At 34.9% G+C, this 19,950-nt stretch overlaps 1 pseudogene; it reads right to left on the bottom strand.

Annotated features, from left to right (window-relative positions):
• Positions 1–2,560: 2,560 nt before the first annotated feature.
• LOC138330631 (uncharacterized) lies at positions 2,561–19,841 on the bottom strand (annotated as a pseudogene).
• Positions 19,842–19,950: the final 109 nt, after the last annotated feature.

Consider the following 19,950-nt stretch of genomic DNA (forward strand, 5'->3'; position numbering starts at 1 on the left):
TACAGCTATAACCGTGTATGTTTCCAGGGAACGTTTTACGAAGCTATCAAGATATAGTGTTGTTGTCTCTTTTGTTGGTTATATGGTACTATTGAATTAAAAAAACATGTTTGAAACTTTTATCTCCAAGTGTATGCTAACAAATCTTTGGTACAAAAGGTGTGACCAAGTCAAATCAGTAGATTTCTTTGAAGTCAACATTGTTTGCGCTTACACCACATGGAGTCTAACCAATCGAGGCAACTTCCCAGAGATTTCATTGGCTGTCGTAACAGAATGTTACAACATTTGAGGGAGGAGTCTAATCCGGACGATTGAACGCAGTTCACTGTAACATGGGACGGCCGTCCTTACATGACCCTGGCTGTTAATAGGACGTTAATTAATCAATCAAACAAACAAACAAAACCATTAATTCGAAATCATGCAATTACACTACCACATGATATTTTTATTCATTTTCGACTTAAGTATGAACTCATGTTTTCCAAAAATGTTCTATTTTTGATTGTAGTAAATCAGAAAAAAGTTCATAGGAAATTTGACATTTTGGCCTGATCTTTCAGCAGTAATGTAAAGTTTCCTATAACTTAAATCCTCGGCACTGCATGTGCGTGTGTGTCTCCAACTCAAAGATGGATAAATTAAAGATATCTTTTTAGGTCATTTATTCTTTATATTGGTAATTACTCAAATTAACTTACATGCGTTTCTCTATACAAAAATAAAGATTTTCAATAGCAATTACAACTTTTGTCGAAGTTGATGAATATGCAGATCTTTATCTAAGAGTATTGAGCATATTGGCTAGGAATACGCAGATCATTGTGTAAGTCACAGCGCATTACAGTAAGCACTAATACTTTATTTAACTGTTAGTATTGTCGAATTGACTTATGTCATATATATAGTGATAGTAGATGATTAAATAAGTACATGTACATTTGTCTTTACACCTACAACGCCAGTGTGAAATGAGTACATATGTAGCGCTTACTTAACTAGGTTCAGACATGAAGCCTAAGTATGCTCTGCAATTTCATTTCACAATTTAAAGTGTTGTTAGTAATTGTAGAGTGACTTCTGAAGATATCATCGTACATTTGTTCATCTAAACACACATGTACGGAAGCCCTGGAAATAAGTATTAAGTGATAACAAATAAGTATTAAGTGTTAAGAAATAAGTCAGAAACTAATAACTAAAAAGTCCCTCCAGGGCTTCCGTTTAGTACGAGGTGTTGTAATTAAATTTGAAAAATGCATCATACATTTTTGTCTGTGCCTTTGAATGAAATTTCACAATTTAAATCATCAAATCTTCAATTTCAATAGATTACTGAAGAAATCATAACCAACGTATCAAAAAAGTAACGCTTAGTTATGGCATATATAGTTTTAAGGAAATTTGATTTAGTCGAGGCCGATCAAATACATATTTGACCAAATATATTAATGTAAATTAATTACACGAAGCATCTAAAAAGAGAACAAGCAAAGCATATGGTTCATCTACTACAAAACGATTGTAATTCTTCAGTACAAATCGAGGCAATATCAGCTTCAACAGATAAAAACTGATAGCTATCATTCGTTGGAAGACACATTTGGTAGTCATTTTTATGCTGAAATGGTATGTGTTTATCTCACTTCAAATTAGGGTATTCATCAGTTCCAATCGAAACAGAGTTGGTACAATTAGTTGAATCAGACTTCTCTAATCGAAACAGAAATGTTACAATTGGATGCGTCATACTTCTCTAATCGAAACAGAGATGGTACAATTGGATGCGCCAGACTTCTCTAATCGAAACAAAGAGACGGTACAATTAGTTGATCAGACTTCTCAAATCGAAACAGAAATGTTACAATTGGATGCGGTCATACTTCTCTAATCGAAACAGAGACGGTACAATTGGATGCGCCAGACTTCTCTAATCGAAACAGAGATGGTACAATTGGATGCGCCAGACTTCTCTAATCGAAACAAAGATGGTACAATTAGTTGAATCAGACTTCTCTAATCGAAACAGAATTTTCAATTAGTTGAATCAGACTTCTCTAATCGAAACAGAATTTTACAATTAGTTTGAATCAGACTTCTCTAATCGAAACAGAGATGGTACAATTGGATGCATCAGACTTCTCTAATCGAAACAGAGATGTTACAATTGGATGCGCCAGACTTCTATAAATCGAAACAGAGATGGTACAATTGGATGCGCCAGGACTTCTCTAAATCGAAACAGAGTTGTTACAATTAGTTGAATCAGACTTCTCTAATCGAAAACAGGAGATGGTACAATTAGATGCATCAGACTTCTCTAATCGAAAACAGAGGATGGTACAATTGGATGCAATCAGACTTCTCTATCGAAACAGAGATGGTACAATTAGTTGAATCAGACTTCTCTAATCGAAAAAGAGATGTTACAATTCAAAGTTATGTCCGTTTCCATCTCAAGGCGTAGTAACCAAGGATACGTAGGATAACAATGGATATTATTGTTGTAGACAGATAGCAGTAGAGAGGTAGATCGATTCCGACTCCTGCCAAAATGTCATGTGATGTCACGACCTCTGTCTCGTTCAAAGCACACGAGGGTAAGATGTAAAAACTGGTCTCGTTGCATCTAAAATAAAAGAGTATTCCATTGAAACGTTATTGATACTGCTAGTATTTGATTATATGCAAAAAAAGGGAGTATAATCTTTTTTTGCGACTACTTATAACTCTTTTAAAATTACAAAAAGCAACGTTCCCATTGGGATCGCACCAGGAAATGTAAACGTGTCTTTAGATTTAGTTTGTTATGTATAAATGTCATTTTAAATTAGAAAATTGAAATAATGACGTTTTCTCTGTCATAAAGCCTAAGGCTTTATGTTCTGTTTTTTTTAATATAGATACATTGTATTCTTCATATACTTACCTGATACTGTTTCATGTCCTTCAACAGGATTATTCATGGTGGAGGCGTAAGGGTAGTGGATCAGCGAAATGTATTTAGCCCAAACTAACCAAGATGGCGGATGGATGTTGTAGAAACCACCTAGACAGAGAAACTATATTTAAATGTTCTTGGATGACACATCCCATTTCTAAATAACAGCATCTCTGCATTCCCAACATACTTGGTTTAACGGTTTTCCAATATTCAACTAAATCGATAGATATACATTAGAATCATCTTTTCGTACTTAAAAAAAGCGTAGAATTTGTGCTGTGATTGTGGGAAAGGCACATTTTCTGTAAAAATGCCCACTGCTTACTTTATAATGTGACTTGAAGTTCGAAATGTCTATCATGTGCAAGTTATTGTAACGTTAGAAGGCGGATGAAGGTTTACTACATGGTGTGGTTGACATGTCATTATACTACATTTGCGGTATCATAAAACTGTTAATTTAAAACACGTTCATACCCAAGCTCAAGGTGAGGCCAGAGTATGGAAAAAACAATGAACCATTAGCAACTCTGGCCCAGGATGCTAAACGGCTGCTTAGATTGGTATACGTACCCTGCAGCACCCGCTGAGGTTAGACACAGTTTAGGGTACAGGCATTTTTCAGAACTTAGCTAAATGACCAAAACATGGAATGGACAGTATGACAAACCTAGCACTTAAGTTTGGGGCTTTCATGGTAAATCCTAATAAAGGCGTTTTGAACTCCTCAATCTCAGACAATTTACAATTGTAAATGAGGAGTAGACAACTCCTGATTAAATCTCAAGGTCCAAGAGTGAATGGAGAGCAGATAGAGTTTACTGAGGAGAGTGGAGGATATAGAGAATAAAGCCAAAACTGAAGACAGACAAACAAGGTAAATGCGCCCACCCAGGGTGAGAGAAATTGTTTCATGTATCATATGCCTGGACATAGGACAGCAGATTGTAAAAGGGTCAGTTTTTTATAACTGCAAGAACCGTCAAGGTCAATGGACCAGACAAGGTCAAATACTCGATGGTCAACGATTGGACAGATGGCAGGGGGCTGAAATACATTAAACCAGTAGTGGCTGAGTCTGAGAGTCATGTCTCAGCCGGGGAGGATAGTCAGTGGACCAAACTATATTTCAGTGCATTCATGGTCTTTCCATGACGCCTGTCTATGAGGAATCTTTGGCTAACATTGACGAAATGGCCGTTATATAGATAACAAATGACGACTCTTAAGATCTTTGGATGTAACTGTTAACCGGTTTCGACGTCGCCACAACAGCGTCATAAACTCTATAAATCATCCAATCAGAACAGACGTTATATCAACATCACTTTAGGATGAGCCACTCTATACAAATATAACGTTCGAGTGGTTTACAGTAGTATTACTACACATAATACATTTTTTTTTTATTTATGCATATTACTAACAATAACAGTTAATAGACCTATATTACTAACGCTTTTCGCTACACAAATCATAGCCAAAATACAGAAAACAATCACAAGACCCTAAAGAGAGAAACGTATAGCTTAGAGATAAAATTTCTATATGAATACTGTACCTAGGAGAAGACCGCCTATATTGAAGCAGTCCATTACCAGCACACTAACGGTCAGGTTGCTGATACAAACTCCTATAATGTGCGCTACACCCTAAAAGTAAGGAAAAAAAATGACGTCAGGAAAGAGCACATAACTTCTGTCAGAAAATTGCAACTGTCTTATTTTTGCACAGAAACATTTATATTAATTTCGTTGTATTTTTCCAGATCAAGTTATTATTCGAAATAGTTGTACTTATGGAAAGCGACTTGCATATATTTCAGTTATTCCAGTACCAAGTAAGCTTAATATTTAATTATCCGACAGCTTTTGTCTCAATCTTCAGGCACGTCAAGGAGATAACATTATCCAGTGTATGGATTTTCCAGCTTAATTTTGTAATCATGTGAATGACCTTGGCCACCAGTCATGGTGTTAGGAGGCAGATAGGCTACACTCTTTAGATTACTTCACTACGATACCTAGATACCTGATATTGGGTCTGCATCATGCTCAAATGAAGGGTTACCAGGTTTGTTCAAATATGCATGAGAGCGCTAGAAAAGTGAGTCCCTGTCCAAAGATACAGTCCAGGATCCCCGTTGGTTCCAAAGAAGGGTCAGAGGTCATCTACATCACGGCTTTCAGACCGGCATATACAGACCAGGATCCCCGTTAGTTCCCAAGAAGAATTATAGAGGTCATCTACATCACGGCTTTCAGACCGGCAGACACAGACCAGGATCCCCGTTGGTTCCAAAGAAGGTTTAGAGGTCGTTTACATCATGGCTTTCAGACCGGCAGACATAGACCAGGATTCCCGTTGGTTCCAAAGAAGGTTTAGAGGTAGTTTACATCATGGCTTTCAGACCGGCAGACATAGACCAGGATTCCCGTTGGTTCCAAAGAAGGTTTAGAGGTCGTTTACATCATGGCTTTCAGACCGGCACTCAAGCAGTTACCACCACCTACTGCCAGTCTATGTCAGCCTGAATCGGTTACATGATTAATGGTCAATCCCTGTGTCATGTGACTGGATTCAGTCGCATGACTTATGGTTAATATCTGGGTCACGTGACTGATCCCAGTCCAGGTTAGTCTTTAGCTCCTAACTGATTACAGTTAGATGGTTAGTAAGATGGTTTCATGTCCGGGAGCTGGTTATGGGTAGAAATTAATTATTTTTTCATGTTAATATTCATTTCATTGATTTCAATATCTGTACTCTCATATTGCTGAGGAATGATGATGAAGCCCAATTAATTAAAGACAAAGTACTGTAATTGCACTTCGTTCGAATAGAAGAATTATTCAAAGTGTTAATGTAGTCCCGCAGAGTTCGGGGTTTAAACGGGCTATGTATGGATTCGACCCATTTCGTCAAATCCATTAATTTTTATTTAAGTTTTAAAAGATTAAGAATTTTTATTTAAAATACAAGTTTTTCGTTATCGATGATTCAATTATAACGGAAGTTTTCTAACTGTGTACGCCTTACGTTGCTATGGTAATCATCCGAAATATACATGGTCGTTTTCCTAAGAAACAATAGAATGCAATCGTGATAAAACTTCATATTTACTGCGAATATGTAGGCACTTAAGATAATCTTTAGGGTAAATCTCACATCAGATAACGTGGTAGGGTGTATTCTTACATCAATCTAACATCAGATAACGTGGTAGGGTGTATTCTTACATCATTCTAACATCAGATAACGTGGTAGGGTGTATTCTTACATCAATCTAACATCAGATAACGTGGTAGGGTGTATTCTTTCATCAATCTAACATCAGATAACGTGGTAGGGTGTATTCTTACATCATTCTGACATCAGATAACGTGGTAGGGTGTATTATTACATCATTTCTAACATCAGATAACGTGGTAGGGTGTATTCTTACATCATTCTAACATCAGATAACGTGGTAGGGTGTATTCTTTACATCAATCTAACATCAGATAACGTGGTAGGGTGTATTATTACATCATTCTAACATCAGATAACGTGGTAGGGTGTATTCTTACATCAATCTAACATCAGATAACGTGGTAGGGTGTATTCTTACATCATTCTAACATCAGATAACGTGGTAGGGTGTATTCTTACATCAATCTAACATCAGATAACGTGGTAGGGTGTATTCTTTCATCAATCTAACATCAGATAACGTGGTAGGGTGCATTCTTACATCATTCTGACATCAGATAACGTGGTAGGGTGTATTATTACATCATTCTAACATCAGATAACGTGGTAGGGTGTATTCTTACATCATTCTAACATCAGATAACGTGGTAGGGTGTATTCTTACATCAATCTAACATCAGATAACGTGGTAGGGTGTATTATTACATCATTCTAACATCAGATAACGTGGTAGGGTGTATTATTACATCATTCTAACATCAGATAACGTGGTAGGGTGTATTCTTACATCAATCTAACATCAGATAACGTGGTAGGGTGTATTCTTACATCATTCTAACATCAGATAACGTGGTAGGGTGTATTCTTACATCAATCTAACATCAGATAACGTGGTAGGGTGTATTCTTTCATCAATCTAACATCAGATAACGTGGTAGGGTGCATTCTTACATCATTCTGACATCAGATAACGTGGTAGGGTGTATTATTACATCATTCTAACATCAGATAACGTGGTAGGGTGTATTCTTACATCATTCTAACATCAGATAACGTGGTAGGGTGTATTCTTACATCAATCTAACATCAGATAACGTGGTAGGGTGTATTATTACATCATTCTAACATCAGATAACGTGGTAGGGTGTATTCTTACATCATTCTAACATCAGATAACGTGGTAGGGTGTATTCTTACATCATTCTAACATCAGATAACGTGGTAGGGTATATTCTTACATCATTCTAACATCAGATAACGCGGTAGGGTATATTCTTACATCAATTCTAACATCAGATAACGTGGTAGGGTGTATTCTTACATCATTCTGACATCAGATAACGTGGTAGGGTGTATTCTTACATCATTCTAACATCAGATAACGTGGTAGGGTGTATTCTTACATCATTCTCTAACATCAGATAACGTGGTAGGGTGTATTATTACATCATTCTAACATCAGATAACGTGGTAGGGTGTATTCTTACATCATTCTAACATCAGATAACGTGGTAGGGTGTATTCTTACATCATTCTAAACATCAGATAACGTGGTAGGGTATATTCTTACATCGGTGAAACAGTCTCTAGATTGAAAAACAAATCTTAAAGCCGTATAATCCTTATCTTTCAGGGTCCGAAAAACCATGAAAATGCAGTTTCAAATGATACGAAACTATCATACAAGTTAATGATTCATTAATCTACACGAATTTCACTGAATAACATATTTGAAAATTTGGCCTATTTGGGAGATTATATATATATACATACATAGTCCTATAGTCTTTTCGGTTTTAATCCCGTTTCAGTATAAGTAAACTTGGCATTAAACATCGATCCCAAGAGAGTGCTAAAGTGTGTGAAACATTTTCATTTCATTCGGTGTCCTTCTACTTCAATGTATTAAATAATACGAATATTATTTACAATGTATAAGTAAAGATATACTGATTGAAAGTCCCGTTATATTTCTAACAGCAAAAATTGAAAGTTTTACAAACTAAAATAGTTCTAAAGATTGTTATCTTCCTTCGTTTGTTTTTCAAACGTAAGTATTTTGACAAAAATATTGAAATAAATAGAAACAGAAAACATGCGAGCCTAAAATATTCTGTGATTGTACGATCTCGCATCGTAACTAGGTAAATCTGGCCGACAGCAATGGAGAATATAGAACATAATTTTAGTTTTGCCCTCAAGACAAATATTGTGTGTATTCAATTGATTTTTCTTTTTACATTATGAAATCTCTTAACTCTCATTTGCAAGCATCATATAGAAAATAATAGATAAGTATAGACTTCCCCCAGGTGCTATTTCTACTACGACGTGTGTAGTGTGCACTGCTTTGTAGCTTGCAAAACTGCTTGATTTATTAATACAAAAGCATGTATACGCAATGGACTTTTCACATGTAACATTTTCATATGACGAATCCAAATCCATAGGCAGCCATCAAACACCCACCAAAAGATGACTATGGTTTGCTGCTACCCGACAACTTTTACTTGCGTATACATGTATTGAAAACATATCTGAGGTCAATATTATCATCTAAATAAGATCATCAAATGTGTTTGATTTATATATACATGTATGAGATATGTGGCACACGGAATTGATTCTTCAATAGCAGAGAGTTTCCCCTTCTTTAATTCAAGCCTGATTCCTAGTGTACTTGCTTCGAGATAATATAGTCATTATGTTGTAAATTCTACCATTATATTATATTTGGTAATGTTTAGAAACAAAAATGTTCAAAATAATAATCGAAGAGGCGTCAAAAGGATTCTCAATTACAAACACGTTTGTCACCCGAAGTTGTTTTTTATAACTCATTAAAATGTTTTCTATGTATCAAAATACTCGTACGCCGTTGTAATAAACTGTATACAGGTAATTCGTTTTTTAGATTGTAAGGCATAATTGAAATTTAAACTGTAAACGACTTACCTGTATCAGCAGGCAGTTAAGGATTCCGAAACCACAAAATGCAAAGTAAGCTCCCACACCTCCCAGTCCAGCAGCCCAGTAAACTGCCGTGTTAAACAATGTCGGAAACAATAGAAGAAGCGGGAGTTCACTAGTAGTCTTAGACAGATAGTAGGCGGACAGGCGATAGGCTCCTACTGATCTCTCCTTCTTTATAACGTCGGACTCCTGGTGTACTGTAGACAATGTCATGGTCACTTAAATATCAAAGCGCAATTCACACTCCATCGGTACAGAGTGAATTAATTCAATTTAAATCAATCCTTATGATTCTATTTACTAAAGATAAACTCTGGAAAATTCCAAATTGATTTTGGGACGTTATTTTCTATGAAAATCGTTACACCGTTGTTTGAGCTAATCAGAATCAACGTAACAAACGACGTCACTATTTTCCCTTAACGGGCTGCTAAAATGTTTTTCAGTGAAAATGTTCGTTATATGCAAAAGTAAATTATATAATCTGAAGTAAGACTTGATCCCTCTCAATAGGGAAAGATCTGAGACCCCAGGGCCATAATATTTATAATATTTGTAAAGGACCTTTAAAAGACTCTTCGAGTATTTGATTCAAGTTTGTACATATGTAGAATTGAGAAGATGTTTGAAATTTACGTGTTGTGACAACTTTTGCCACTTCCATAGCCCTCTAAGGGGACCATATAATTAACAATCTTATTTGCCTTAGACCATAGAAGGTTTATATAATATATAATTGAAATTGCTTCAGAAGTTCTGTTTCATTCATTTTGTTTTGTAAACATCGATATAAATTTTCTTGTGTTATTGTTGTTTTTGAGATTATTTTTATTCGGATAAGTAGTGACATTTGAATCATTTTGATTCCATTTAGCCCAAATTCTCTGGGTCACTCAGGTCCAGGGCCAAAAAAATGTATTATTTTTGCAATGTTTGGAAAGGGCCTTAAGAACTTTTGGAGAATAAGTCGAAAATGTAAATTAATTACGGCCACACAACGGATGACGCACGACGATTGGCAAAATGTGATTAAAATACGTCACTAAGACTTTGTTTCGGCTGACCTAAAAAGCCTACTTACAATTCCAAATCGTTGCAAATCGTATGCGAAGCCCCCAATGCAGCAAGGAGAAGAATCCCTGTTTGAAAATTATATAGATATATAAAATGGAATCAATTAATTATTTATAGATTAGTGTAATGCATATACGTTGAATTATATATAATAATTGTAAATAAAAAAACCTATGTTATGCATTTCAAAGTAGTAAGTTTTGTGCGGGGATACAGGTACAAATATATTCATAAAGAATAAGAAACATGTCAGCCAGTGATATTAGTTTTCGAAATATATGGACGATATTTCTGTTTACATTTATAACGAATCATACATGCATATTGGATGGTTAACATGATAAATGTGAAATAATCACCATTGGTATATATTGTAATCGTGAGTTGGTATAGACTCCAAACCGGAAACATAACGTTTCAATCTCTATCCTTCACTATGACGCGGTAAATATTAAGTGTAAACGACTTTTATTAAGAATCATTAGAACAGTAAAACAAACAAAAATCTGTGAAGTTTTACTTTTTCCACATCAGAGACGCATTAATTTATCAAATATGGATATCGACCCTGGGCTTTAAATTTATAAAACCAATCTTGTTCCAAATTTTGAACAAACATACACACATTTGTTTGATTAGTTTAACGTCCTATTAACAGCCAGGATCATTTAAGGACGTGCCAAGTTTGTTGGTGGAGGAAAGCCGGAGTACCCGGAGAAAAACCACCGACCAGCGCCCAACTGCCCAACATGGGATTCGAACTCGCGACCCAGAGGTGGAGGGCATGTGGTAATATGTCGGTACATCTTAACCACTCGGCCACCGCGGCCCCAAATACACACATAAAACATATTCTAGGAGGACAAAACCTTACCAGTCCCATTTTGTCCCGCACTGTGGTTTCCTCGTTAGCTATTTGAAAATACACAGCTCCCATTAAAACGGTCAGCAGTAGCGCATGGATGATGTCATACTTCCGAAATATTTGTCCTTTCGACTGTTTTAGTATCCGCCAGTTGAGCATCTTGAACTGGTGAAACATAGATGTGGGCCAACGAGGATCTGTGTCGTGTTGGCCTTTCTGGGTACCGACCATGGTATTACCGTATATGGAAATCTGTGAGTCTACATGTAAGCGAAAATAACACTACAAAATGTACATAACAAGTATACACGTGTTTTATATAATAAATGCATTACATGGAGTGTAAATCTCTCTTGTCGGGCAAAACTGCTCATACAAAATGTAGGTTTTTTACAAGTAGTTTCGCATGTTTATTTGAATAAATCAACGGATTCACGATTTCTAAATCTTGCTGTTTTATTAGTGAGAATAAATATGTGATTGGTGTCAATGTATTGTTTTTAATGGTTACATTTATTTAAGCATCAAACTATCTTATGGAATTTATGATCTATAATACAGATGAATTTTGCTGACAATCAATTCACAACGTCTTAGCAATATTAAAGAAAATAATGTTCTAGTAAAATATGATCAATTTGAAAACACTAATTCGTTGTAAACCGATAACGATTATTCCCAACCACACAGCAGTGATTTGTTTGTATTTATTAACTTTAAAGCATGCGACTAGTCAGTCATTTAGATGATCCAATTAAAGAGTCAAAATAATTAAAGTTATATGTTTCGTAACTGGGCGAAAATTTTGACATGTTATGTTTTCTTCATTAATCTATTGAAAACCATAAGTTTTGATGAATTAAGCCGTGAAAATCATTCAAATGGCTTCAGATGCTTAAGTTACAACACAAAAGTTATGTAATGAAAAATTGTTGTTTTTTATGCTTTAGGTATGTTTAGATGGAAACAATCCTGAAAAAATCACTTAACAATTAATAATAACACTGTATAAATGTGAAATGAAATTGTAGACACAATTTGACCCTTTGTTATTATTGCATATCACTATAGATATAATGAGTTTTGACAGTACTGCAAAAATCATTGTCTGGTCTTACTTATACTTTAATACTTTAATCTAAAATAATGCAATGAAAGTACTGTTATTCTCAAAAAGAACATGAAAAAAATACGACATATATAACTTTACTATATATATACAAATAAAGACCAATACCGTGGCCATAAGCATATCTTTCTTTGGATATTTCTTGGGCTTCATTGTCCAAATGTAACTGTTTTAGTTCATTTCCGTTACCTGTGTATGAATATCTTTTCCCAGACTGATTTTTCTCTGACAATGGTGTAAATATTCTGTAAATCAATATAATGAAATATTAGCTATGCTCAGATTTTTCCACCATTCTCATTGGCTAATACATAGTCACGTAAGGTATAGTATATCCACTCGATGTTTCCATTTGAAACACCGTGTCAATATCTGGTATTCCTTTGGTTAACGTCATTGCCAAATCGTTGAGTTCTTCAAGGTGGCGTCCTATGGCCATCGCTATCTGTTCATGTAATAAATTTACACATCTGCTAATCCTTGTGACATTTTTGTTTTGACAAAACAATAAGTTTTGTCCAAATAGTGTGATACAACCCTGGCAGAATCTAAAATAATGAGTCTGGATATTATTTGATTATGACTGGGTGGTATAACACCATAAGAACCACATTCAAGGTCCATATATGATAAATATAGTTTCAAGCAGTTTTACTTGAGCCTTGCATTCATGTAAATTGTTTTTTTAATATATATTATTTACAATTTGAATAAAAGCATGGTATACGCTATTTGCTATATTGTTATTATCATTTTTCTATCAAGAATTAACATTACGTCGCTAGATAATTAATCTTTCATTGTCATTTTTACACAAGACTCATATAGTATATTATACTTACTTGATATTTTTACCATGTTCTTTTAATATTTTCATTGCTTTCGAGTCTGAAGTCAACAATTCCACTAAAAACGAAACCCGTGAATACATTATACATATATATACATGCTGTATTCTTGGCAAATGCACTGTAAAGTTTGGAAACTGGAATATTCTTAAAATAGATATACTTAATATGTAGAAGCGTTTAAACGTCCAAATGTTTTGAAATATTTTTCGTCATTTAACAGCTCTCACGTGTCAATTACTTAATTTTCTTACAATACTATGAAATTCTTAACTATATATCCTAACTCGGTAAGTTGAATTCAATTATACGTTTACGATATGATACTATTATTACTGAGAATTTGTAAAACACATAATTTGGTTGCGTGGTTGAATAGATTGACGTCCTATTAACAGCTAAGGTCATTTATGGTTATATGTATATAGGGTGTTTATGTGTGAAGTTAGAGCGTATTTGAATGGTTGTATTCTGACTCTTTGCAATAGTGAAACGCATGCCCTTTCATAGTGCTATATCACTCTGGCGTGCCTCAAGAGACACCGAGCAAACATGCTCCACCCGGTCACATTATACTGAAAATGGGCAAACCAGTCATCTTTCACTCTTTATGGTAAGCGCTAAACAGGAGCAGATAGTACCAGTTTCATAGACTAAGGTGTGTCTCGGCAAAGGGACAGAACCCAGAGCCGTCCTTAGCAAAAACAAGAAAGATGACAATGTACTTACACAGAAAGTCCGCAGGATTATAATGTGGATTACAGGGCATACCGAGATCAGAGCAGCACCCTATGGCTGCATCGGCAAGGCCAAAATACGCCATCTGGAAAACATGGTTGGTTTTATTGTTGACTTACCCGTCTTGATTGAATTTTTACGTTCGTGTTCAACTTAAAGCATTTTTTAAACAATTAAATTAAATCGACGTCAGCATTGTTTTCATGATAAAAGATAGGTCGATGGATTTAGCAAGACAGAGGCAAACTTCAAAAATCCAGTCGTTTCGAAAATGCTTTTAATGCAAAAATGTGTTTTAACTGCTAATCGCTAAACTTAGCGAAATGACAATGAAGCATGAAGAAACCCGCAAAATGAGAGCGCAGTAATGGTATTATATAATATCATAACAAATGTCCTAAGAAAGAATGGACAAAACGTGAATACAATATATTCAGTTTTACACATTACAATTACATCTCTTGCGGATAGGTATCGATTGTGACGTCATTACTTTGTGAGCAAAACTACGTCGTTTTGCGCCGTTGACAAACTATGACGTTACACTCACAACAAATGACATAACAATCAGTTCCTACGAAGGGCAGATAACTCTGTAAAATATAAATATATATAACACTTACTTGTCCCTCCATTAGCAGGAGTAAAGTGGAGAACATGTGGAAGATTTGACTGGAGGGCTGGTGGATTGTAGCCACTATCGTCTTGTTATTGTCGGTAGCGTAGTCCCTCAGTTGTATCATCAGCGTACGCGCTGTGCTGGAATCTAAACCTGAGGTGGGCTCCTGCGGAGTAATCGTAACGACAGTGGGTAAAATAACCTCATACAGTTTATGTGTGTATTATCCTTTTATTATATAATTATGTGTCCTGTTAATTTTAACACATGGTAAAGAGCGAGCGAAAGGATTGCATTTTCATCTTATATAACTTTTAAATTGGCTTAAAGTGAATGTGACGTTGCCAGTGTGACAATAGTTTGATAATAAAGGAAACAAGCCCTGAGCATCTCTTCACCTAAAGCAATAAACAACTGTGTCAAACATATGCCGACCTCCTTTTTTTTATTTTTTTTCCTAATGAAATGATAACTGCATTAAGATAACACGAGTAGTAATTTACGCAGCAACACGAATATAGAGAACAATTGCTGACGGTGGAGATTGGCTACAAAGGCAATGTAGGTTCACCTGGATTTACCTGAAACCCATTTCAATTGATTTTTTTAGGGGCATGTTCATGCATTTTAAGAATTGAAGATATGTTTTTTTTCATATGATTATCATTTGAAAATAAGGAAACTATTTTTCTTTTAATAATTATCCGGTGATTGAAACCAAATTGTCATACGATATTTATAAAGAACATAGTATTTTTTATGCCTGATTTGGCCCCAATTTTCAAACCTGTTTTATGATAATAAAAGTATTGAATTTCAAAAATCGAGTACATACTTGAGAATGAGTTGAACATAAGTTGGAAATAGAAACCATAGAGCGCACTTGAACAAACTTTTCTATTTTCCTAACGATGTATCTGAAATGCCTACATATGATATCAAATTTTAAGTCTGTTTAAGATTTTGTTTTATTGTTTCTGAGACAATAACTAGAATGACATCAAATTCGCTTGATTTTGCAGAGTCATACCATGGCAACTTATATTATATACACTGTAATTAGAAAATTTCAGTGGTATACTTGATATTTAAAATACAACAACCTTCTCCCCTTTCCTTTCTAAACCTCTTGTACCTTTGTATTCTTCACATTATTTTTTTCTTCTCTGTTTGTATGCATATGTTTGTGTGGGTGAGTGAGTGTTGTACGTTTGGTTGTATGTCTATGTGTGTCACGTATTAATGAGGATGATGATTGTGACATGCTGATAATGATGGTGTCAAATGAAGATGATAGTAATATTCTGAAGAGATGCTAATGATGATGATAGTGATAATGATGATAATGATGATGATGATGATGATGACAATGATGGTAATGAGTATAATAATGGTATGCTGAAGAGGATAATACTAATGATGATGATGACGATGATGATGATAAGATCATACTGAATGATAATGAATGATGTGAGGATTGTTTGTTTCATTTTTGTTTATTCATATGCAGAAAATGCTTTGAAAGATAAACAAAAAAAAATACAAAAACTTTATTTCAAAACTCTTTATTTAAGAATCGACGGATGTCGGGACCAATAAGGGTCCAAAACATACATATTCCTTTATGTGAAAATACTACCCAAACATTCCATGTAATTGTTATGTGATTATCACGTAATATTTACAGTTTGCACTGACATGGACTTAAAAACCCATGCATTCAAGTATTATCATTATCAGTGTAAAATGTATAATGAGAGTACAACACGTGCGGGGATTCTGTTGTTACGTGAATAACCAATTGCGTAGCAATGCGGCGGTAAACGTAGGGTCATGACCCCACTTTTGGTAGGAACATATGAATGACTCGATAAACAATCTGCTGTTCAATCGAATTCGATGACGATGACGGAGAGAGTAAAAAAATATGTGTATATATTTTAAATATGCAACTGTCGCGAGAATAAATAATATTCATTTGCGTGAAAAACTGTAAATATAAGGATTGTTTTTATTATATTGAGGTTATAAGGGTATAATGATAATGGAGCCCTATTTACTGACCAATCACAGTCCTGTATATACATTCTTTTGAAGAGAGAGCGACTTTCAACTTCAAAGCCACACAGTCAACCACAGTGTACCATCGTCATTTCTTTTGATGTATATCAAATTACATCTGTTTTCTGCTGTCTTAAGTTTTTCTATGACATATCCCAGGGGTGAATATACCGATAGTGATAGTAACCCTTGCAGTATCGAGGATGAAATTTAAGGGACTTCTTAGGTAAATGTTGTTTACAATTCATCATTTTTATATAAGCATTAAGATATTTTGACTTCAAATGATCAGGAAACCTTACATCAAGCAGAAGGATGTCTGGGTTAATTCAGCAGTTCGCATGCAATGCTTGCTCTCTTCTTCTCTCCTCCGGACAACCCTAAACCAACGACTATACGTATGTTTGTCCTATAACTGCAAGTATTGCACGAATAAAAGTTTCAGTCAAACCTGCCAAAATTACCACCTCTGTGTAAAGACCACCTCTGTATGAAGACCACCTGCGCATTAAGATTCACTTTTCTATGGTCCTAAATGACCAACGTCAACAAAATTTATCCTGTGTAATTGATAACCTGGCTATAAATACTATTTTCCGCTCTTTTCCTTTGATGGTTTGTAATTGACGGATGTATCAAATAGAAAAATCCACCTGCAAAAAAAATGACGTCTGAAGGTGAAATGTACTTTTACATAATACGCAGTAATGCATTTAAATACTCTTTATGTATATTTTCTGTAAAAAGCATGCCACACTTTTATCACTAATGTTTTTGTCTACCCTCAAACCTTTTTCGGTTATATGACAAATTCCGTATTTGCGTATTACAGAGTTATCTTCCCTTGCGGGTAGGTATTGATTGTTGACCGTCCCATTGTGTTTGCGAGCGTAACGTCATTACAGTTTTTCAGAGAAATCGACTAGTGAAATGTGCTCGACAAAATAATGGACCGTAACAATCGATATCCTAACCAGCAAGGGAGCTAAACTCTGTAATATGCAAAGACGGAATATAATGGGCGAGGGATCTGATCCAGATTTAATCTAGAGTGTGTGGTGTTTGATTAGACGGAAGGCGCTCAGGTCGTTTGTATACATTTGGGTTTGTGTCTCCCTAAGTTTCATCAATATGCTTCCTGATAATTGTTGATTTATTGTACTACTCATGATATTCATACAGGGCGGATTCAAGACAGCATATGCCAAGTAACATCATGTTGTTATTTGCAAATTCAAACATTTGAAAAATAATTATTACAATTGCAAAGTATTGATTTTAGCAACACAATGTTTTTAAATTCTATATCGGTTTAATAAAGTACTCTAACAACATAAGTATGCTTTGTACTACATGTAGTTATGTGATAATCTTAATGGCGGTTTATTCGCTGACATGAACGGACTAAACCATAAACATTTATAACATTTAGTAACATTTCAAATGTTCTGATTTATGTATTTGTGCTCTTATAACCTGGCAGCAATTTTGATTAAACTTACCATGCAGCAGAACGTCTAATAAAAATACAGGTTTTATCTCGATTTTATTTCAATTAGGCTAAATATTTAAATATGTAAGCCATAAGTACCATCTTCGTTTAATGCATATTAAAATGATCAACAATCTAATGAATGTGGTAGGTTAAACTTAATTCCAATAACCATTATAGTAAAAGGAAATAGGCAAAAACCTATTACCAATAAACCATTAACTGATAGAAAAAAATGAACATAGATTATTAATTTTCACAGTCAATAATTTAAGTAATTTAAACACATCAATTATGGGAATTCAAGCATCTACAGTAACACCTGCCTTAGCGACCAACTCGTGTATAAAGATCACCTGCCTTACAACAAGCAATTTCTGGGCGTTAGGGTCGCAAATGACCAATTTCCACATCTTAGACCTGTTGGTATTAGAGATCATCTTTATTATACTGATGGGTTTTATGATCAAAGTTGACTGTATTTAAAAAGCATGTATGTGCTTCTGATAACATTTACGTACGACCATATTTCAAATAACACGAAAATATGTTCTGTTCCTACCACTAATGAAGACCATTTTTTGTAGAACCAAGTGGACTCGACTATGGTGTTTAATTTCTCATCCATCTTCCTCTTACCTAGTGAATTTGCTCGGTATGCCGTATCATTGCTGTGAACTGCAAGAAGGAAAATCAATACATAATATATATATAATCGAACTATTGCGATATATTTGGTTGTAGGGTCGGCATTTGTGATGTGATGATGAAGACCATGGTGATGTTGATCGCAATCAAAGTGTATTGATATAATATATCAAAGTTACCATTTTGGAGGTCAAGATTATTTATTTCGTAATAAATGTATTGTATTATTAACAAATAAAAACTCAATTGACTCTAGTGTGAACAATTTTGTGATGTAGTAACATATTGACTGTAGAATCGTGCCAAAAGATTTATACATCAAATTTAAGTATACAAAAATTATGCATGGTACTCACGTAAAGAGTTTCCCACAATGTCAGGTTGGGTTAGAAACACGTCGTTTGCATTACACTATCCAAGGCGACGGCGGAGCGTTTTGTCGAATAAGGAACCCCATTTAATGTGACGTTCCCAAACTATGTGGAATCCTACCGGCTAATACATTCAGAAGGGTGGTCTTTCTGATCCTAACATTGGACATATGTTATATAAAATAGGTTATTATTTCTGATCCTGCTTTAGAACTAAGCCTAAAGGCAGTGGGACGACTGAGTTTGTTCTTTGTTGGTATGTTGTAGTGAGATAGCACGAGCCACAGTATAAGTGACACAACATAATACACCACAAGTATTCCAACACATACAGACATTCACACGCACCAACACATCGTATAAAGAGGAATTTTGACTTAAATGCTCACCTCATTTCCTCTGAAACGACTTTTAACCTTTTAAACACGATTGATAATTTTTAGTTTGCTACAGTTAATAGTTAACCGTTTAATATTACACTTATTATCAACTTCTGCACAATTTAATTTAAAAAACTCCAGCTGGTTATAGAAAGGCAAACCAATCAACCCCTATGAGAGGTTCCTATAGCATGCGTGTTTATCTTTTTCCTAGCAGGCAGATATGACTATTACGTTTTTTTTTTTCATTGTGTTTATGTGAGATTGTTTTCTGGGGAAAAATACAACAAAGACAGATGACGTCACACACATCTTAGCCCGACTTTTGCTTACGAGAAGACAACTGTCGTATATGGCCTTACCGGTAGGCTCCCATGACGCTAGAAGGTCTCCGCTGTTAACAATGCCAGAAACATCTTTAAGTATCTGTTTAGAATCCACATTTACAGCCAGACTTTCATAAACTCCAAATATGAAACCTTCAAAAAATAGGATTTGTGGCATGAATAATAGTCCCGCAAACCTGATATTCGGATTTTCGTTTATTTTGGGTTTTGCCTAACAAATTTTAGGCAAACTAACAAACAAAGATTGGACAAAGCCTAATAGTTAT

Source organism: Argopecten irradians, chromosome 9 (assembly GCF_041381155.1).
Source record: "Argopecten irradians isolate NY chromosome 9, Ai_NY, whole genome shotgun sequence".
NCBI lineage: Eukaryota > Metazoa > Mollusca > Bivalvia > Pectinida > Pectinidae > Argopecten > Argopecten irradians.